Raw genomic sequence first — 22,319 nt, 5'->3', positions numbered from 1 at the left:
TCTTTTGAAGAGAATTCAGCTGCATTTCTACATAATCATGTAGGTAAATTAATGTTAAACAATTTCTAAAAGTCTAATTCAGTCTGTCTTGTGGGAGTACAGACAATGATGTATCAGTGATTGAAACCTCCAAGTATTTAAACTAGGGCTGTCAAAATGAACGCCATAATAAAGAGTTAACGCAAACTCTTTTAACACCACTAGTTGTTTCTGATGTAGGATTAATGCACGCACGTTTTGGGATTTGGGCCTCGGGACACTCTTTAGTTTTGGGAAACCAGGAAGCGATGAACAGTAATGTTGTGGGTGGCTAGCAGAAACAATACCGTACTGTAGATAAATCACCATTTAAAAAAAAATCTAAAGACTGTTTCATCCTTTAGTGTAACAGTGAGCTGGTGTTGAAACCATTAGTGGTCTGAGGGCTCCTCCTCTGGTGGCTTCATGTTACAAGTGTTCAGGCTCTGAGGGGTTTTTGTTCAGGTCTACTGATGGTTTGTGTTACTGTGGCTTTCAGGCTGGACATTCTGTCCATTTAGAGTCACTGTGTTGCTGGAAGAGTCCAAGCTGATACTGAACTTGTTCTTCAGTGAATCTTTGAAGTAAGTCGTGGATCCAACTGCTGCCATTCCAATCCACTCCAGTCCTTTCCCTGCAGGCTGTCTGATCCAAGCTGTGTAGTAGCTGCTAACAGAATAAGAGACCTGACAGGTGATGGTCAGACGTTGACCTGGCTGCACAGTCACAGAGGCTGGCTGGGTCAACTGTTCACACTTCACACCTGTTAAAAAAGAAAATGTTTTGTATCAAGTGATGAAGTTATAATGCAATAGAAGAACTGTTGACTTTAAGAAATCCAGAGAGACTCACATCCAGCTGCCAACAGCAGCAGCAGAGCTACAGAGAACATGGTTTATGTTGAAACTGACGCGCTGAACTCCACTGACAGCCTGATGTGATGTTTTTATAGCTGAGAAACAAGGAAGGTCACTGAGTTTGCATAAAATCAAACATATGAAGCATCAATGTTGGTCTAACTGGAGTCAATAGAAGAGTTTGTTTAGTGTTATTATATCTACAGAGTGAAAATATGCGTGTCATTTTTGTTTTCTTCATATCTAGGTACAGATAACTTTATTGCATTAAACTGTTTGTTCAATATTGTCTCCACTTATTTTCTAGACTTTCATTTGTGTTAATACACAACAATAATTCCTTAATGACTATAGTATTATCTTCAAACATTAATAATCTTTTTTATATAAAATAGTTATCTCCATACACGATAAAAGTAAATTCACTCTAAACAATAACGTTAAATGCTGCATCTCTCATCTCCACTTTCAGCTGTTTTCTCTTAGAAATAATTTTAATGAAATTACAGTATGTGATGGAAAGAGTGACATATTCTTATATACCTATTGATTTTATTACAGAGCAATATGAATCATTTCAGAGTTTGAGTATCAGTCAGTTAAGATCAATGAGAGCAGCTGATCTGAGTTTCTCCTTTTAGTAACAGAGGAGAGAGAAACTAGACACTGAATGTCCTCTAGTGATTTTATAAAAGAAACAGTAACATTATTTTTCATTCTCATAGATTCCACATCATATCATTTACAGACAGTATTGTGTCTTACTGTGTAGAAATGTAAAGTATTTGTAGAAGTTTAATTTCAGCAACCAGATTGTTGGGCTGTCTTTGGACCTTTTATCAATGAGTGATCTTTATTGTGTTTTTAATGTGTTTTCAAGTTTGTTTATAATACAGGGAGGATTATTCATTCATAATAAAAACATATATGAAAATAAAAATACAGAATATAAAACAACTTAAAAAACCACCTGAAAACAACAAAAATGTATTATAAAATGTTTAAATATATACATTTTATGGAAAATATTTCAAACTTGTGCACTACCAGCCTGAAAGAATGAGTACTGTAGGATTTTGTACAGCTGCTCAACCAACTCCAGTCACTGTGGGTCTCGAGCACAATAATAAACAGCAGAATCTTCAGTCTTCAGACTGTTCATCTGCAGATACAGCTGCTCTCTGCTGTTGTCTCTGGAGATGGTAAACCGGCCTTGGACTGACTGAGAGTAGTAGATTCTGTCACTATCATATTCGATAGTTGCTACAAATTCCAGTCCTTTTCCAGGAGCCTGTCTGATCCAGGCCATCCAGTAGCTACTGAATGACAATCCAGATGTTGTACAGGTCAATCTGTGGGATTCTCCAGGTCTTTTAACCGCTGGTTCAGATTCCGTCAGAGTCTGACCATTGACACCTGTCAAATAAAGAAAATAATAAGTTGCTTTTATTTTTGGTAATGTTTTAAAGACAACTTCAAATTAAGATCAGTGAAAATCTTCACCTGCCCAGCAGAGAGTTAAAAGCAGCAGTCCTGTCCTATAGTCCATCATGTTAAACTGTGTGTCCACTGTTCTCTGTCCTCCTCTCTGCACTCAGATAAGTAGAGGTGAAGATATCTGAGTTTTGCATCGACTCCTCCTTTTTTCACTTTCTCCTAACTGTATGTTGCGTTTTCACAAATCATCTCACCGTATCTCTTACCATTTTGACTTTGTTTCACATTTGTAACCTGATGTTACCTAATCCTTTATTTTTTATTTATTTTTAGTTTAAGTCACTTTGTAACATTTGAATGTGTTTATTTACGCTCACTTTTGTCCAATGCAATGTACAAATAATGGAATAATGTTACTGTTCATCAATTAAAGTTATTAATATTTTCATTAAAAAAATTGCTTTCAGTTTATGTAGTAGTTAAATCACCTTGTCGACTTGAGATAGATAAACAACATCTCATGTCTTCTAAAGTTATTTTTGATCAAATTGCTGTTTTTCATGTGAATAAAGCTTATCTACAATATTATTAGACCAAACATCGATTTTTAAACTAATAAAATTCAGAGCACAAAATTCATCTTTTGAAGAGAAATTCAGCTGCATTTCTACATAATCACTTAAATAAGGTAAATTAATGTTAAACAATTTCTAAAAGTGTAATTCAGTCTGTCTTGTGGGAGTACAGACAATGATGTATCAGTGATTGAAACCTCCAAGTATTTAAACTAGGGCTGTCAAAATGAACGCCATAATAAAGAGTTAACGCAAACTCTTTTAACACCACTAGTTGTTTCTGATGTAGGATTAATGCACGCACGTTTTGGGATTTGGGCCTCGGGACGCTCTTTAGTTTTGGGAAACCAGGAAGCGATGAACAGTAATGTTGTGGGTGACTAGCAGAAACAATACCGTACTGTAGATAAATCACCATTTAAAAAAAATCTAAAGACTGTTTCATCCTTTAGTGTAACAGTGAGCTGGTGTTGAAACCATTAGTGGTCTGAGGGCTCCTCCTCTGGTGGCTTCATGTTACAAGTGTTCAGGCTCTGAGGGGTTTTTGTTCAGGTCTACTGATGAGTCACTGGGAGAGTCTTAATTCGATACTGAACTTGTTCTTCAGTGAATCGTTGTAGTTTGGTGGATACAACACCACCATGTACAATCACTCCAGTCCTTTCTCTGCATGCTGTCTGATCCAAGCTGTGTAGTAGCTGCTACCTGCATTTATTTTTTCATATATTTGGTTACTGACTGTATCTGGTGCAAACATAAATACATTGACAGCAGCCAGAATCATATGAATAGTAATATATTTTGCAGCTTTTAATAAAAGAGTCCTTGTAATGAGTTTCAGTGTTTGCAGATGTTTAAAGAAACAGACATACAGAGAAACTTGAAGCCTTTTAGAGGAAAACAGCTGCTCAGGAACTGAAACTTGATACAATACAAAAAACTAAATCCTTTAACAAAGATGAAAACTATTGTAGTTCATCCATTAACAAGTTACTCTTCTGTAATAAACAACATATTTTACCTTCATATGTGTGTGGTTATTTCAGAAATAAAATCATATATCAAATATCATGCAGCATGATTTTTACTTGTTTTTATTCAGAGTTCTTAAAAGCCAGTCATACAACAATCATACTCAAATGTCTGTGTTGTCTCATTTTGAATGACTTGACCTGAGGACATTAGTCATGTGAGACAGTGCAGAGTTTATCAGCCCAGGGAGGACGAGGAAAGACAAGAAATGTTTCTTACTGCAGGAGTTGAAGTAGTTTAATTTAAGAAACCAGATTGTTGTGATGTTTTTGGCACTTTTACCAACAAGTGATCTTTATTGTGTTTTTGTGTGTTTAATGTTGAGTAATAATATTTCTCAGGAAAGCAGGATGTTATATAATGAAGAGAAAAAGGGTCATTTATTTATTATCTAAAAATGATATCTAATGTAAAATGTAGGGGGGAAATAATAGAAAAAGTAGTAATATTAAAAATATAAGATATAAAATATATGATATAAATATTACTGTTGTGGTTTGGGACATTTCTGTTACCTGTTTGTATATTTCTATTGCTGTTTCCTGTTTTTGTATATTTATTCTGTATTTTTCTGTTCCCTGTCTTGTAAATGTATCCTGTGTTGTGTATTGTGTTCTGTGTATATTTTGTTGCGTATTTTTCTGTTGTGCATTTCCCTGTTTATGTTCTGTTTCCTGTTTTATGTCTATTTTCTGTCTTGTCATGTCTAGTTTTATGTCCCTTGTTTTCCCCCCTGTGTGATTGTCTGATGTGCTCCACCTGTTCCCCAGCCCTGGTGTCACCTGTCTTGCGTCTTCTCGTTACCTAGTTTATTTAGCTCCTGTGTTTCCGTTGTCTGGTGTTAGATTGTTTTGCGTCCGTTTGCGGCCTTGTGTTTTGCCCGTCAGTTTGTGTCTTCGTCCGGTCAGTTTGTGTTCCCCCTGTCTTTTTGTGCCCTTGTGTGTGGAATCTTGCGTTCTTTTGTTCTAGTGAGTTTTTCCTGTGGTTTTCCAGCCTCTGTGCTGCCGTTTTTTGTTGATTTAAATCCTCGAGTTCAAGCCTTTTGCCTGCCAGTGTGCCTTCGCTCTGCGTTTGGGTCCTATTATTCCCTTCCTCACGACAATCACATTCATATATCATCTTCATTATTTGGCTTCATCAGCCCAGTGAGAATACTGCAGGATTTTGTACAGCTGCTCAACCAACTCCAGTCACTGTGGGTCTCGAGCACAATAATAAACAGCAGAATCTTCAGTCTTCAGACTGTTCATCTGCAGATACAGCTGCTGTCTGCTGTTGTCTCTGGAGATGGTAAACCGGCCCTGAACTGACTGAGAGTAGTATTTGGTGCTACCACCGTTATCATTCCAGGCAATCCACTCCAGTCCTTTTCCAGGAGCCTGTCTGATCCAGGCCATATAATAGCTACTGAGTGTGAATCCAGATGTTGTACATGTCAATCTGTGGGATTCTCCAGGTCTTTTAATCGCTGGTTCAGATTCTGTCAGAGTCTGACCATCAACACCTGTCAAGATATAAAAAACATCACATGAAATTTAGTTGTTACCCAATTCAGAACTATGTTTAATCAAGATCAGTGAAAATCTTCACCTGCCCAGCAGAGAGTTAAAAGCAGCAGTCCTGTCCTATAGTCCATCATGTTAAACTGTGTGTCCACTGTTCTCTGTCCTCCTCTCTGCACTCAGATAAGTAGAGGTGGAAGATATCTGTTTTGCATTAACTCCTCCTCACAGGGAGGAAACTGGACTGGAGATAATTAATGAAACAAGGAAATTAATGTGCAGTAGTCAACCCTCTAAGTCAGCCGTTTTAATGTTTGTCTGACATGTTTTAATTTGTGTAAAATGTTAGCCGGCATTAACACCACAACCATATTCATTCTAATAATACACAAATGTCAACTGACACATTAAAAAAAACAAGGGTTATTAAAATGTGTTAAATTATGATTATTATGATTCATCTTGGAATGAATGCTCTGTTTCTCATTAGTCACTTTGAGCGTAATGGGCAGCACATTAGATCATTCACAATAATATAAATAAAAGTTTTAGTCTGATCACCAACATCTACAAGCATTTCTGAAAATTGCTTTTATATCACCTCATTATGTCATAATATACATGCTTTGTACTTATGAACATGACTGTGTATTTGTGAAGAGATGTAGCTACTGTTTAAATGTAGTTATCAGATGTTACATGAAAACAGGAAAAATGTGTTTCACATCTTTTATAGGCTTTACAACTCAATTAATACCATTCATTGAATTCCATAAACATTAAATATATTAACTCATTAGAGAGTGCTGTCTTTATTAATGTAAACATTTAGAACGTGTGTGGTTGAGTCATGCTGGTTGCTGGGTATTTGTGCAGGTCTGTTGGTGGTTTGTATCACTGTGGGGTAACGTACACAGTAATACACAGCTGTGTCCTCAGGCTGCACATTCTGTCCTTTTAGAGTCACTGTTAGAGCAGAAGTGTCTCTGCTGTAGCTGAACTTGTTCTTCAGAGCATTTTTTTGGTAAAAGTTTCCTCCACCCCACTGATGCAGCATGGTGGCCCAATGGTTCGCACTGTGGCATCACAGCAAGAAGGTTCTGGGTTCAAATCCAGTTCGGTCTAGGCCTTTCTGTGTGAAGTTTGTATGTTCTCCCCATGTTTGCGTGGGTTTCATCTGGGTGCTCTGGTTTCCCCCACCATCTAAAAAGTCAGTCAGTGCCCTTGATCAAGGCATTGGCTCAGATCTTGAGTTGGTCCCCAGGATGCTGTAACTGGCTGCCCATTACTCCCTCGAGGGATGGGTTAAATGCAGAGAATGAATTTTGCTAAATGTATGTGACAATAAAGTACCTTTATCTTTACTGATGGGAAATCCAGTCCATTGGTTTTCCTTCACTCTGTCTGATCCAACCTGTTGCATAGCTGTCATCAGTCAAAGAATAACCAGAGACCTGACAGCTGATGATCAGAGACTGTCCAGGCTGCACAACCATTGAGTCTGTCTGGATGAGATCAATACTGTTCACACCTGTGGAAACACAAATCAACATTATCTCCATCAGTCATCTGACTATTCAATGTTTCTAATGTGTGTATTAGTGTGAATCCACTGAAAGCTCCTCACAGGATCCAGCAGCCAGCAGCAGTATCAGAGCTACAGAGAACATGGTGATGTTGAAGCTGAACTGATGTGAGCTCTTCTGTCTCTCAGTGACACACACACACTTCACTTCTTTATGAGGTAACACACAAGGAGGCTGATTTACATACTGATGATAGTAAATCAGCTGACTAAAGTATATTTGAATAAATCAAAATGAAGATGAAATGTTCAGGTGTTGTTTTTCATTTCAAAGAGAAGTTGGAACCTGAATCTCTGACAAACATATGTTTGATTGTTAATGAACAGTACATCATGATATTATGTTATATCATGATTATTTTTAGGATTCATTTATACTGTAGTTAAATTACAGAATTTATTCCACCACTTGAACGTTTATATATACATTCAATGATGTATCACTGATTGCAATGTCAGAGTATTTAAATTGATTAATTGTACTGTGTTCAATGTAATTACTGTAAGAACCATTTGTGTTGTCTCTATCTCTCTCTTTAATGTAACAGTGAGCTGGTGTTGAAACCATTAGTGGTCTGAGGGCTCCTCCTCTGGTGGCTTCATGTTACAAGTGTTCAGGCTCTGAGGGGTTTTTGTTCAGGTCTACTGATGGTTTGTGTTACTGTGGCTCTCTGGCACAGTAATACACAGCAGTGTCTTCAGGCTGCACATTCTGTCCATTTAGAGTCACTGTGTTGCTGGAAGATTCCATGTTTACACTGAACTTATTCTTCAGTGAATCTTTGATGTTTTCATCTCTACTAATCCACTCCAGTCCTTTCCCTGCAGGCTGTCTGATCCAAGCTGTGTAGTAGCTATCAACAGAATAAGAGACCTGACAGGTGATGGTCAGACGTTGACCTGGCTGCACAGTCACAGAGGCTGGCTGGGTCAACTGTTCACACTTCACAACTGTTGAAAAAAAGAAAAGGTTTTGTAACAAATGATCAAGTTATACTGCAAATGAAGGTCTGCTGACTTTGACAAAGAGACTCACATCCAGCTGCCAACAGCAGCAGCAGAGCTACAGAGAACATGGTTTATGTTGAAACTGACGAGATGTGAGCTTCTGATCCTCTTTAACCTCCACTGACAGTCTCATGTGAAGACTTTATAACTGGGTCACCAGGAAGATTTCTGAGTTTGCATAGATTCAAACATATGGCATGTGATTGTGGGTTGGTCTGGAGCTATAAAAAGAAAAAAAAGAACCTGTTGTTATTATTAGGGCCTAAACACCGACGGGTGCGAGGTACAAAACAGCCTCTTGAAGCTATAACCTAAACTCAACAGGAAGTCAGTCATTTTGACTAAAATGTGCTTTCTTTTTCACCATTTCAGGGCGCTGTGCTTTAATCAACATGGCTGTAGCAGGGCAGCAGTTTTGTGCATTTTGCCATGAAAAAGGAAGTTGTTGTAACTCCAATATACATTGTCCAATCTGCCCGGAATTTGTCATGCTTGATAAGAGTCAGGCCTGAGGACATCTACATGCCATTATAGATATAGTCATAGCGCCATCAGCTGGCAACAGGAAGTCAGCCTTATAAGATAAACAACAATCACATTTACATGGAATTTACATTATATTCATTTAGAAAATATTATTCTTTTTCATCAAACGATTCAGCAGATTTGATCTTTTTTTAAATTTGACTGACTCATGTCATTTACATTATTGCTTCACTTCTGTTTAAACACTGGTTTGATTTATTTTGTACCTTTTTTTTACTGCAAACACGAGTGAAGTGAAAGCAAGATAAACTAAATGAACACTATTTTGCTGCAGACCTGAATTAGTTTTTCTTTTGGAGGTTTCAGTATTCAAATCCTGGCAGTTTCACAGACATGGAGAGAAACTTGGAGCCTCGAGAAATTGACTATTTAGGAACAAAAACCTGTGTGACGATATTCAAAAGAAATTGCTGTGCACAGAAAAATGTCTGCTGGCGTACCTGTTAAATTATGTGTATGAAAGTGCTGTTTTATATAACAATGAAGATAAATAAACCAATCAGTAGACAACTTGGACCGCTAAGTGAATGTACAGCTGAAAAACAGTTTGGACATTTATTCTATCAATCCACAGACTTTGCAGTACTCTGTGCATATTGTCATTTTAATCCAAATCCAAACTCCTGCTAACAGAAGTAAAAGACTTGTAAATCTCAGGTTAGACAATTACCAAAAACCATTTACCTACACAAATGCTGTTTATTGTTCAGCTGCTTTCTTCTCTGAGGAGTTGTTTTAATGAAGCTCTGTTATGGAATAAGCAAGATATGCTTATATAGCCATATGACTTCTAAATTTATATTCATGTTATGCTTAGAAATAGTTTTCTAATTAAACAATAGTGGTTCTCACAAAGTGTTTGGTTCAACTGTATTGTGATATTTTCTTGGACTACAAAGGACATTAATCATGGGAGGTAATTGTAGTAAGAATGAGTTCTGTAGGATGTTGTACAGCTGCTCAACCAACTCAGTTAAAATCAATGAGAACAGTAGATCTGAGTTTCTCCTTTTAGTAACAGAGGAGAGAGACACTCGACACTGATTGTCCTCTAGTGATTTTATTAAAGGAACTGCAACATTATTTTTCATTTTCAAATATGACTCTCTTTAGGTTGCACATCATTTACAGACATAATTGTGTCTTAATTTGTAGAAATGTAAAGTATTTGTAGTGGTTAACTTTCAGCAATTTTTTATGTATATATATATATATATCTGCAGATACAGCTGCTGTCTGCTGTTGTCTCTGGAGATGATAACCCGGCCTTGGACTGACTGAGAGTAGAGCTTGCTGCTACCACTACCGCTTTCAATTCTGGAAACCCACTCTAATATTTTCCAGGAGCCTGTCTGATCCAATGCATATAGTAGCTACTGAATGTGAATCCAGATGTTGTACAGGTCAATCTGTGGAAATCCCCAGGCTTTTTCATCACTGGTTCAGATTGTGTCAGAGTCTGACCATCGACACCTGTTAAAAGAAAATAAACATGCAAACAATAAAAAAGACATATAACATTAAAATAATATTTGTGAAATTAACGTTTAAATACTTTTAACGTTTAAATGCATCAATCTGGTGCACTTTGAAAAGAAATTCAGAGGTTAGGCTTGATTATTCATATATCTATGGATGGGAATATTTGTGCTGTAGCCTGAGCTATTTTGCACTTCAGAATTTTAACCATGCACACACAGGTGGAATAGTTTTTTTCTTCATATTTTTGCATTAGTGTCACTAGGAAGCATACCAGTAGAAATATATATTCATATTTGTAAGTGGGATATATATAAGTAAGTGGGATTGTCTGGAATCTGACAATATAATAACCAGTATGATGGAATACACTGGCTAAGCAATTTACAAAAAATATCTGTGCTGACATAAATAGTTTACATGAGAATACATTATAATTTTGTAGACCATGTAGAAATTATGTTGCTATTTCAAAACCGGATTACTCAGGGACCGCTTGTTGTACCGATGCATGTGTTGAGTGAAGAGTTTGTGAGATATTTCACAGAGAATAATGGGTGTGCAGAGATTTATGCAGAATGCAAATATGATAACATTTCATGTAAATTCAATGTTAATTTTCTTGCAATTTGTCACAGCAATGGGGTTAACACTTTTGCATGCACCATATCCATGTCACATTCTCATTAGGGGCTGAGCCCCCCTAAAGGTCTGATCCTAGAATCGCCCCTGCTGCTACTTCATACTTGTACTCCATTACACCTCAGAGGGAAATGGTGTAATGTTTACTGCACTACATTTATCTGACAGCTATTATCTGACAGAGTATCGGATACAATTAAAACTATTGAAGAAATATTTTCCTTTGACATTGGTCCAATATTAAATGAGATCACTGCAGTCGGCGACGGCGAAACAAACTACAATGTAAGTTAATAGGACGTCAATTGTACAGCTTATCTTTACGTTCATAAAAGTGCCTGTTTTGCCACTGACAGACTCAGATTAATATTCTAAGTGTCTGACAACATTATGGAAAGTATTTCTAAGGAGGTCGACCTTTCTGTTAAAGAGTAAGATCCTTTTTTAAAACATAAAAAGTCCGCGAAATTGCGTTCGCTGAAACCCACCAGACTCCATGTAAATAAACAGTAATTTTAGCATCGTAAAATGGGCATTCTACAACATCTCTGAGCTCTGAGGCTTGTTCTGGCTGTCTTGAGCCTGTGCGTGTAGGGTGCATGACTATTTCATTCCAATTTCGGGTCTGTCAGTCACAGTGAAAACCGGGGACATTTCCGGGGACAGCTCCAGCCGGGGGCAGGTCACCGAAACCGGGGACTGGAGAACTGGTCACCCTAGTGTGGAGGCATAATGTTGCCATTGTTTACCATTAATGTGATCGATTGATAAGGTGTGGGTCTGCAACTCCGCTTCTTGGAGCGTCTTTTTTTGTCAGCAACCCGTTAGGTGGAGAGCTAGCAGACCAGCTTAGTTACGTGGCCTTGCAACGCAGACCACTACCGCCCTCTTGAGGTTAAATAGCTTTTGTGCAGTTAACACATAGCCTAGCTTGAAAGAGCTAACGGCTAATCTGGGCGTGACTAAGCAACCGTCACCCCCCTCCTCCTCGCACTCTCTCTCTCTCTCTCTCACACACCAGACATCATGTCCAGTCAAAATATGTGTCATTTTGTGTGTAAAAGACAGAGAGCTGAAAAAACAAATTTTGACAAAAAGACTCTCTTGTTTAGTTAAGGAGAGAGAGAGAGAGAGAGAGAGAGAGAGAGAGAGAGAGAGAGAGAGAAAATAAACATTGGTGATGATAAGTTGATGGAGGAAAAACATAAGGGTGTCTTTTAAGCAGTGAAACAAACAGTGACATACAGTGGGTGTAACACAACAAAAACAGTGCACACAACCACACGCAAGCACGACACTGTGACACAAAGCGAATGTATGCAGTGTGCATGCTCAGCAGGCCACAAAATCAGCATGCAGCATTCGGGCACAGAGCGTGGTACTCCTTAGCCCTCCCTCTTCTCACACTGATTGGCTGTGATGTGATTGGTGATGGTGATTGGCAGGCCCCCTTGTGCCCTGATTGAGTCCATTGCAGTGCCAAAAGGTGAGAGGACTGCGGTGCTAAAGTCCTACCTGTTCCCTTCACAGCTCTCCAGTGGACTTTGTGTAATGAGTGCAACTTTATTATGTCGCCAATAAATCCTTGCTGGGCCTTAGCTTTTTAGGTTTCCTTTTTTTACCTTTAGCCCTATGGTGGCCTGAAAACACAAAGTTGGGGAGGGTGGATAGGAAGGAGGGTTAAAAGCAAGAAGCAGGGTTTATGATACAGAGAGAGGTACAACAGCCCTGGGACAGAAGCAGACTGTGCAAAGATATGACACACTAGAAATACTTCAGATGCCTTATCAGCACAAATCAGCCCTTATCTGCTCCCAGGGAGAGAAAGGCTTCAGATCAAGGCACTGGCGGATTTACCTGCTGTCATGCCAAGCAGCCTTTGGACCCACACACACACACACACACACACACACACACACACACACACACACACACACAGACAGACACAGAGAGCGTCTCATCACATGCTGGTTTGTTTGTGCTTTGTTTTGTTGTACTTTAAAAAAAGGTATATTGGTTTTAGTTGATCAAAGGATTATTGATTTGCCATTGATGATTTTGAAGTTAATAAATTCTACTATACTTTAATTAGCAGTTGTCTGTGATTATTTGTGTGCTAATTGTAATAATTGCTGGTTGAACACAGGTCCGTGCTCCGATTCATCCTTCCCTTTGTTCCTTTAGAAAATACCAGATCAATTAATCTAATTAATTAAGATCTGTATTTTAAAGGAAGACCACCCAATGAGACTGTTTCACAGTTCGGTTATTGGCCCCTGAAGTTCCAGTGTGGTGCCCTGTTTTGATTGTTTGTTGATTTGATTATGTACGTTATTAATAACCATATTCATAACTTTATTAATATTGATAAAACATCTTTGATAATTTGCCAATAATTGGATCTGTACACCTACGAATACCTAACAATGTTTATAAATAAACTTAAATATGTGTGTATTTTCTTTGCCTCCCCTTTCGAATGCAACATTCAAATTACTAGACAAAAAATGATATCCTGAGAACAGTGGATTTTGAGGGGTATAGCTCCATAGACCTCCATTCATTCTGCACTCGCCCGTGAGCGCCCTCATATGGAACCAGAGTGGAACTGCAACTAGTTCAGAACCCGAAAGTTTCCCGATAGTGGAAGTTCTCTAGCCTGGTTGACACCAGACCCTTCTTAGTTGTAACTGAGAGTAGGTCTGTGCAAGCTTCATTTGCAGCTCATTTCCAAAGGGGCGTCACCAACGGACGCCGCTCAAATACCTCTGGGCGCAATTGGATAGTCCTTCAACCAGTCAGACCAACGATCCGGGTGACTTAACAGCTAGAGCGGCATCAATAGGGTTGCTGCGCTTCGGTGGCCGTTATGTTGAATGTAAACAAAAAGCTGCTTGCCGTCGCTGCGCTATCGTCATTGTGTGAAGCCCACTTCAACGGTTGGGATTGGTGCCTCGATTTGGAAAAATTGGAAATGGGCTTGAATGGGGTCTTGGCCAGACTAACTTGCAGAGCAATTCTCAAATTTGCCAGAAGTTTGTCAGGGTTTTCCCAGGCTAGAAGTTCTCCCCTTATTAGACATTCTCTGGTATGAATAAGTATCCCAATGTTTCATATTTGTTATGTTTCTCTACATGTTTAAAGTTATAGTGCGCAGTTTCTGTCTCCCCCATGACAAATTTGAAGTAATGACAACAAAACTTACGGCGCATCCACATGATACAACCCTTCTGTGAATTAGCTTTGTATCAACTCATTTGGCAATGGCTTGAATGTAACGGACGTTCATTAATATCAAAAAGTTACGCACTAAAGCTTTACCTTAACATGCTTAATTTAGACAACATGACTCCAGAAAAAAAGAATTTATGTTTACTAATGATTTTTAGTAATGACGACTAATGTAAACTTGATTTGTCTACTGCATCAACTTACCGCTCTGTGTTAATACAACTCGACCTGTTAAGTTTCCCCTTGTGTAAAAATGTTAAGGCAACAGGTTTCCACGCAAATTTCTAGTAAAGTCAACTAATTCGGGATAACAGTGTACACCCCTGCAAAGTCCTTAACAGACTTTGAGAACTCAGCTGCTCGTGATTTAAATTGTTTTCTCTTTGCTCACATTTCCTCTATATGACCAGGCCCCCTCTTAGCTCACCAACCTTCTTCATCTCTACACTCATTCCCACAGTTGACTGATTCTGATAACGAGTGTGTGTTGTTGTTTTTAAGTAATGATGAAACTGACTTAATAAAAATTCATGTATTATTAGATGATAAGCATTTAAAGCTAAGTTGTCAACTAAATGTTTGTTATTGCTTGAACATGTTAATATAATATAATTATTTATTTCATGTGGGAAAACAATACATTAAAATAACAGTGACTATAACCTCCAAGTATTTAAGTATAACATATTAATAAATATAATATTTCTTAGGATATAGCCATAAGAATGACTGCTGCAGGATTTTTGTACAGCTGCTCAACCAACTCCAGTCACTGTGGGTCTCGAGCACAATAATAAACAGCAGAATCTTCAGTCTTCAGACTGTTCATCTGCAGATACAGCTGCTCTCTGCTGTTGTCTCTGGAGACGGTAAAACGGCCTTGAACTGACTGAGAGTAGTATTTGCTACTACCACCAGCATCAGTAGCAACCCACTCCAGTCCTTTTCCAGGAGCCTGTCTGATCCAGGCCATATTATAGCTACTGAATGACAATCCAGATGTTGTACAGGTCAATCTGTGGGATTCTCCAGGTCTTTTAATCGCTGGTTCAGATTCTGTCAGAGTCTGACCATCAACACCTGTCAAGATATTAAAAAAAAATCACATGAATTTAGTTGTTACACAATTCAAAACTATGTTTAATCTAGATCAGTGAAAATCTTCACCTGCCCAGCAGAGAGTTAAAAGCAGCAGTCCTGTCCTATAGTCCATCATGTTAAACTGTGTGTCCACTGTTCTCTGTCCTCCTCTCTGCACTCAGATAAGTAGAGGTGGAAGATATCTGTTTTGCATTAACTCCTCCTCACAGGGAGGAAACTGGACTGGAGATAATTAATGAAACAAGGAAATTAATGTGCAATAGTCAACCCTCTAAGTCAGCCGTTTTAATGTTTGTCTGACATGTTTTAATTTGTGTAAAATGTTAGCCGGCATTAACACCACAACCATATTCATTCTAATAATACACAAATGTCAACTGACACATTAAAAAAAACAAGGGTTATTAAAATGTGTTAAATTATGATTCATCTTGGAATGAATGCTCTGTTTCTCATTAGTCACTTTGAGCGTAATGGGCAGCACATTAGATCATTCACAATAATATAAATAAAAGTTTTAGTCTGATCACCAACATCTACAAGCATTTCTGAAAATTGCTTTTATATCATCTCATTATGTCATAATATACATGCTTTGTACTTATGAATATAACTGTATTTGTGAAGAGATGTAGCTACTGTTTAAATGTAGTTATCAGATGTTACATGAAAACAGGAAAAATGTGTTTCTCATCTTTTATAGGCTTTACAACTCAATTAATACCATTCATTGAATTCCATAAACATTAAATATATTAACTCATTAGAGAGTGCTGTCTTTATTAATGTAAACATTTAGAACGTGTGTGGTTGAGTCATGCTGGTTGCTGGGTATTTGTGCAGGTCTGTTGGTGGTTTGTATCACTGTGGGGTAACGTACACAGTAATACACAGCTGTGTCCTCAGGCTGCACATTCTGTCCTTTTAGAGTCACTGTTAGAGCAGAAGTGTCTCTGCTGTAGCTGAACTTGTTCTTCAGAGCATTTTTTTGGTAAAAGTTTCCTCCACCCCACTGATGCAGCATGGTGGCCCAATGGTTCGCACTGTGGCATCACAGCAAGAAGGTTCTGGGTTCAAATCCAGTTCAGTCTAGGCCTTTCTGTGTGAAGTTTGTATGTTCTCCCCATGTTTGCGTGGGTTTCATCTGGGTGCTCTGGTTTCCCCCACCATCTAAAAAGTCAGTCAGTGCCCTTGATCAAGGCATTGGCTCAGATCTTGAGTTGGTCCCTGGACGCTGTAACTGGCTGCCCATTACTCCCTTGAGGGATGGGTTAAATGCAGAGAATGAATTTCGCTAAATGTATGTGACAATAAAGTACCTTTATCTTTACTGATGGGAAATCCAGTCCATTGGTTTTCCTTCACTCTGTCTGATCCAACCTGTTGCATAGCTGTCATCAGTCAAAGAATAACCAGAGACCTGACAGCTGATGATCAGAGACTGTCCAGGCTGCACAACCATTGAGTCTGTCTGGATGAGATCAATACTGTTCACACCTGTGGAAACACAAATCAACATTATCTCCATCAGTCATCTGACTATTCAGTGTTTCTAATGTGTGTATTAGTGTGAATCCACTGAAAGCTCCTCACAGGATCCAGCAGCCAGCAGCAGCAGCAGAGCTACAGAGAACATGGTGATGTTGAAGCTGAACTGATGTGAGCTCTTCTGTCTCTCACTGACACACACACACTTCACTTCTTTATGAGGCAACACACAAGGAGGCTGATTTACATACTGATGATAGTAAATCAGCTGACTAAAGTATATTTGAATAATTCAAAATGAAGATGAAATGTTCAGGTGTTCATCTCTTACAATTAAAATGTGGAACTTTAATCTCTGAAAAAGACATGTTTTATAGTTAATGAAAAGAATTGGGTTTTTGTAGTTTGACTAATAAACATCACAATGATGTTTCCTAAAGACTATCCCATTACTGATGCAGTTATGATTTACATAATTATTAAATAATATTATGAAAGTGACACTGACTTTGAGGATTCATTTCTACTGTAGTTAGATTACATTCTATTAAAATGAAGAGGTGAGCTGAATTTATTCCATCACTTGAAGATTATACAGTATATACATATTATGATGTATAATTTATTGAAATTTCAAAGTATTTAAATTGATGAAAACTGTGGCTGTTAAATTTAATTAAGAACCATTTGTGTTGTGTCTGTTTCTCTCCTTGCTGTAACAGTGAGCTGGTGTTGAAACCATTAGTGGTCTGAGGGCTCCTCCTCTGGTGGCTTCATGTTACAAGTGTTCAGGCTCTGAGGGGTTTTTGTTCAGGTCTACTGATGGTTTGTGTTACTGTGGCTCTCTGGCACAGTAATACACAGCAGTGTCTTCAGGCTGCACATTCTGTCCATTTAGAGTCACTGTGTTGCTGGAAGATTCCATGTTTACACTGAACTTATTCTTCAGTGAATCTTTGTAGTATGTTTTCATCACTACTAATCCACTCCAGTCCTTTCCCTGCAGGCTGTCTGATCCAAGCTGTGTAGTAGCTATCAACAGAATAAGAGACCTGACAGGTGATGGTCAGACGTTGACCTGGCTGCACAGTCACAGAGGCTGGCTGGGTCAACTGTTCACACTTCACACCTGTTGAAAATAGAAAATGTTTTGTAACAAATGATCAAGTTGTACTGCAAAAGTAAAACTGCTGACTTTGACAAAGAGACTCACATCCAGCTGCCAACAGCAGCAGCAGAGCTACAGAGAACATGGTTTATGTTGAAATTGATGAGATGTGAGCTTCTGATCCTCTTTAACCTCCACTGACAGTCTCATGTGAAGACTTTATAACTGGGTCACCAGGAAGATTTCTGAGTTTGCATAGATTCAAACATATGGCATGTGATTGTGGGTTGGTCTGGAGCTACAAAAAGAAAAAAAAGAACCTGTTGTTATTATTAGGGCCTAAACACCGACGGGTGCGAGGTACAAAACAGCCTCTTGAAGCTATAACCTAAACTCAACAGGAAGTCAGTCATTTTGACTAAAATGTGCTTTCTTTTTCACCATTTCAGGGCGCTGTGCTTTAATCAACTTCTCCTAAAGACCTTAACCATGAAAAGTAATTAAAAGTTTCATTTTTCGTCAAACAACATGGCTGTAGCAGGGCAGCAGTTTTGTGCATTTTGCCATGAAAAAGGAAGTTGTTGTAACTCCAATATACATTGTCCAATCTGCCCGGAATTTGTCATGCTTGATAAGAGTCAGGCCTGAGGACATCTACATGCCATTATAGATATAGTCATAGCGCCATCTGCTGGCAACAGGAAGTCAGCCTTATAAGATAAACAACAATCACATTTACATGGAATTTACATTATATGGTCTACTCTTCATTTAGAAAATATTATTCTTTTTCATCAAACGATTCAGCAGATTTGATCTTTTTTTTAAATTTGACTGACTCATGTCATTTACATTATGGCTTCACTTCTGTTTAAACACTGGTTTGATTTATTTTGTACCTTTTTTTTACTGCAAACACGAGTGAAGTGAAAGCAAGATAAACTAAATGAACACTATTTTGCTGCAGACCTGAATTAGTTTTTCTTTTGGAGGTTTCAGTATTCAAATCGTGGCAGTTTCACAGACATGGAGAGAAACTTGGAGCCTCGAGAGGAGATTAACTATTTAGGAACTAAAACCTGTGTGAAAAAAAGAATTGCTGTGCACAGAAAAATATCTGCTGACAAGTGCTGTTTTATTTATTGTTATTTAACAATGAAGATAAATAAACAAAACAGTAGACAACTTGGACCGCTAAGTGAATGTACAGCTGAAAAACTGTTTGGACATTTATTCTATCAATCCACAGACTTTGCAGTACTCTGTGCATATTGTCATTTTAATCCTAATCCAAACTCCTGCTAACAGAAATAAAAGACTTGTAAATCTCAGGTTAGACAATTACCAAAAACCATTTACCTACAAAAATGCTGTTTATTGTTCAGCTGCTTTCTTCTCTGAGGAGTTGTTTTAATGAAGCTCTGTTATGGAATAAGCAAGATATGCTTATATAGTAATATGACTTCTAAATTTATATCCATGTTATGCTAAGAAATAGTTTTCTAATTCAACAATAGTGGTTCTCACAAAGTGTTTGGTTCAACTGTATTGTGATATTTTCTTGGACTACAAAGGACATTAATCATGGGAGGTAATTGTAGTAAGAATGAGTTCTGTAGGATGTTGTACAGCTGCTCAACCAACTCAGTTAAGATCAATGAGAATAGCAGATCTGAGTTTCTCCTTTTAGTAACAGAGGAGAGAGAAAATTGAGAGTGATTTTTTTAAAGAAACTGCAACATAATTGTTCACTTTCAAACATGACTCTCTTTAGGTTCCACATCATTTACAGACATAATTGTTTCTTAATTTGTAGAAATGTAAAATATTTGTAGTGGTTAACTTTCAGAATAGATAGATAGCAGAGTTTGAACCTGTATTCATCCTCCCAATCCACTCCAGAGCTTCTCCTGGTCTCTGTCGTATCCAGTGAATAGAGTTGCTTGTCATGCTATAACCAGATATGATACATGACATCTTCACTGTCTCTCCAGGTCTTTTCACCTCAGAGGGAGACTGGTCCAGTTTGATCTCACTCCAAACTCCTGTAAGGAAAGAAATGATCGTCATCCATCACACTTGAAAATATTAAGCATTTAAAAAGCAAATTGTTTTACTATGTAACTGCAAAAATGATTCCCTCACCATTAATAGCAACTACAATAAATAAACTCCAGACAATCATATTTCCCATCAAACTCTGCAATGAACTGATGTCTGATCAAAGTCTTTCTGATATGTATGAAACTGTCAGTAGTTCTGCCTCAAATGATTCTACAGTTGCTGTTGGTGTGTTTATAAAGAAGGAAGAGTTTGCATAGACCTCCCTCTAAAGGTTTAAAAGGGAACATCATAGATGTACTTTACCTGCTGCTTGATGTGTGATAATTTTAAGAACAGAACAATTAAGACAAAATGACGAAAAGAAACATTGAAGGCCTGGAAACAATGTATTTTACTGTAAACATCCTGCATACAATACATACAAAAATATATAAATTACACATACAGGCAGAGCTTTACAGTGCGAGTATTTCACTCACATTTGCCCCTAAAAATAAATGTGTGATCCAGAGATATCATTTACGAGCAGTGTGAGAGTAACTACTGTGATCTTTTTTCGTCTCACTGCTCATTGTTCAAAAAAAGTCCCACAATTCCACAAACCGCAATGTCCAATCACAGAAGAGTTTTTTCCTGATGGCGCTTTCTGCACGAGTGAGAGAACAACAATGAAGTATTGGTAGGCTGGTGAGTGTTTTCAAAAGTGGGTTTTGGGGACCCACAGGGGTCCTTGAGGGTGTTTAAGGGGGTCCCCAGCAAAAAGGGGATTTGTTTATTTTTACTATGTTTTCATCCAAGTGCAGACAATGAAATAAGTTCATACACAATGACAGAATGTATAACTATTTGGGTCATGGGTTTAAACGCTTTCTGTAGTAAAACATCAAAGAGAAGATCAGATGGGGGATCTGGGAACAAAATCTCATCAAATGGGGGTCAGTGGTCTAATTTGTGTCAGTGTAGGGATCCTTGATGTGAAAAGTTTGGGAACCACTGCAATAAGCCATAAGTTAATGTTATACATGCAGACGTCACTTAAACTGAAGCCCATTCATTTTATTTGGATTGAGTGAAGAAAAAAAACTGTTCATGTTTTTAAATAAACTTAAATAAACCTTAAGAAATACAAAAACCCTACATTATTTTCTTTAAGCTGTTCCAACATTTCAGCTGTTCAATGTGTCACAAACTCTGTTACTTGAAAATTTTTCAAGCATGCTCCTAATTTTTTGTCATATTCCACTGCATGCAACAGAAAATTGTCTTTTCGCAGTGTACATCTTTTCAAAGCATTAGTCCCCATAAAAAGAGGAATATATCTTTAAAAGGATGTATTTATTTATCATGACATCCTCCTCTCCTCAGATTCTGGTCTTTTAAAAAAGCATGATGGACTCTTCAGAAGAGGTAATTATCTTTGCTTGATTTTCTGCACGCAAAAGTCACCGGACGACACTAGTATCTGAACATAGCCATACTGAGAAATACAGAGAGAGTTTAGTGGAGCTGATAGTCTTAATTAGCTTTGTATCAACTCATTTTGGCAATGGCTTGAATGTGACGGACGTTTACTAATATAAAAAAGTTACGCACTAAAGCTTTAACATGCTTATTTCAGACAACATCTGTCCAGAAAAAAATGATTTATGTTTACCAATGATTTTTAGTACTGACTACTTAGTCTATATCCTCGATGTTCCACTTCCGGGATTGCTCCGTTGCCGTCGACGGATTTCACTCATTTAGGCCAGATATCCACTGCCTTGAGATTTCCTTTTGTTGGCATTTTAAACACTTTTTTTTTTTTCATGTGGGAAAACAATACATTAAAATAACAGTGACTATAACCTCCACATATTTAACTGTAACATATTAATAAATATAATATTTCTTAGGATATAGCCATAAAAATTAGTACTGCAGGATTTTTGTACAGCTGCTCAACCAACTCCAGTCACTGTGGGTGTCGAGCACAATAATAAACAGCAGAATCTTCAGTCTTCAGACTGTTCATCTGCAGATACAGCTGCTCTCTGCTGTTGTCTCTGGAGATGGTAAACCGGCCTTGGACTGACTGAGAGTAGTGGATGCTAGTACTGTCATAGCTATTCGCAACCCACTCCAGTCCTTTTCCAGGAGCCTGTCTGATCCAGGCCATCCAGTAGCTACTGAATGACAATCCAGATGTTGTACAGGTCAATCTGTGGGATTCTCCAGGTCTTTTAACCGCTGGTTCAGATTCCGTCAGAGTCTGACCATTGACACCTGTCAAATAAAGAAAATAATCAGTTGCTTTTTTATTTTGGTAATGTTTTAAAGACAACTTCAAATCGAGATCAGTGAAAATCTTCACCTGCCCAGCAGAGAGTTAAAAGCAGCAGTCCTGTCCTATAGTCCATCATGTTAAACTGTGTGTCCACTGTTCTCTGTCCTCCTCTCTGCACTCAGATAAGTAGAGGTGGAAGATATCTGAGTTTTGCATCGACTCCTCCTCACAGGGAGGAAACATCTGGACTGGAATCTAAAATCTTCTTTGATGAAACTAGAATACATTTTTATTGACTAGGAAGTGTCCATATTAGTTTGTACATTTCCAAATGCTATTTTAAAATGAGTAAGTAGGTTATCAATTTTACCACAACAATA

The 22,319-nt window shown here is 38.0% G+C and overlaps 7 pseudogenes across 3 annotated transcripts; all 7 read right to left on the bottom strand.

The window, feature by feature from the left end:
* Positions 1-1,977: 1,977 nt before the first annotated feature.
* LOC144514247 (immunoglobulin heavy variable 3-30-3 pseudogene) lies at positions 1,978-2,581 on the bottom strand (annotated as a pseudogene).
* Positions 2,582-5,109: 2,528 nt separating this feature from the next.
* LOC144514246 (Ig heavy chain V region 6.96 pseudogene) lies at positions 5,110-5,558 on the bottom strand (annotated as a pseudogene).
* Positions 5,559-6,194: 636 nt separating this feature from the next.
* LOC144514244 (immunoglobulin heavy variable 3-30-3 pseudogene) lies at positions 6,195-7,156 on the bottom strand (annotated as a pseudogene). The gene is made up of 3 exons (XR_013501291.1): positions 7,049-7,156; positions 6,787-6,952; positions 6,195-6,506 (listed from the first exon to the last, which is right to left on the bottom strand). The product of XR_013501291.1 is annotated as an immunoglobulin heavy variable 3-30-3 pseudogene (transcript).
* A 508-nt stretch (positions 7,157-7,664) lies between these two features.
* LOC144514243 (Ig heavy chain V region 5A pseudogene) lies at positions 7,665-8,082 on the bottom strand (annotated as a pseudogene).
* Positions 8,083-14,681: 6,599 nt separating this feature from the next.
* On the bottom strand, positions 14,682-15,128 carry LOC144514242 (Ig heavy chain V region 914 pseudogene; annotated as a pseudogene).
* A 631-nt stretch (positions 15,129-15,759) lies between these two features.
* LOC144514240 (immunoglobulin heavy variable 3-43D pseudogene) lies at positions 15,760-16,712 on the bottom strand (annotated as a pseudogene). The gene is made up of 3 exons (XR_013501289.1): positions 16,607-16,712; positions 16,345-16,510; positions 15,760-16,065 (listed from the first exon to the last, which is right to left on the bottom strand). The product of XR_013501289.1 is annotated as an immunoglobulin heavy variable 3-43D pseudogene (transcript).
* Positions 16,713-17,250: 538 nt separating this feature from the next.
* Positions 17,251-17,821, bottom strand: LOC144514250 (Ig heavy chain V region 5A-like; annotated as a pseudogene). The gene is made up of 2 exons (XR_013501293.1): positions 17,715-17,821; positions 17,251-17,630 (listed from the first exon to the last, which is right to left on the bottom strand). The product of XR_013501293.1 is annotated as an Ig heavy chain V region 5A-like (transcript).
* Between the last annotated feature and the right edge of the window lie 4,498 nt (positions 17,822-22,319).

The sequence above is a fragment of the Sander vitreus genome, unplaced genomic scaffold (assembly GCF_031162955.1).
Source record: "Sander vitreus isolate 19-12246 unplaced genomic scaffold, sanVit1 ctg509_0, whole genome shotgun sequence".
Classification (NCBI taxonomy): Eukaryota; Metazoa; Chordata; class Actinopteri; order Perciformes; family Percidae; genus Sander; species Sander vitreus.
This window is presented reverse-complemented; position numbering and strand designations above follow the sequence as displayed.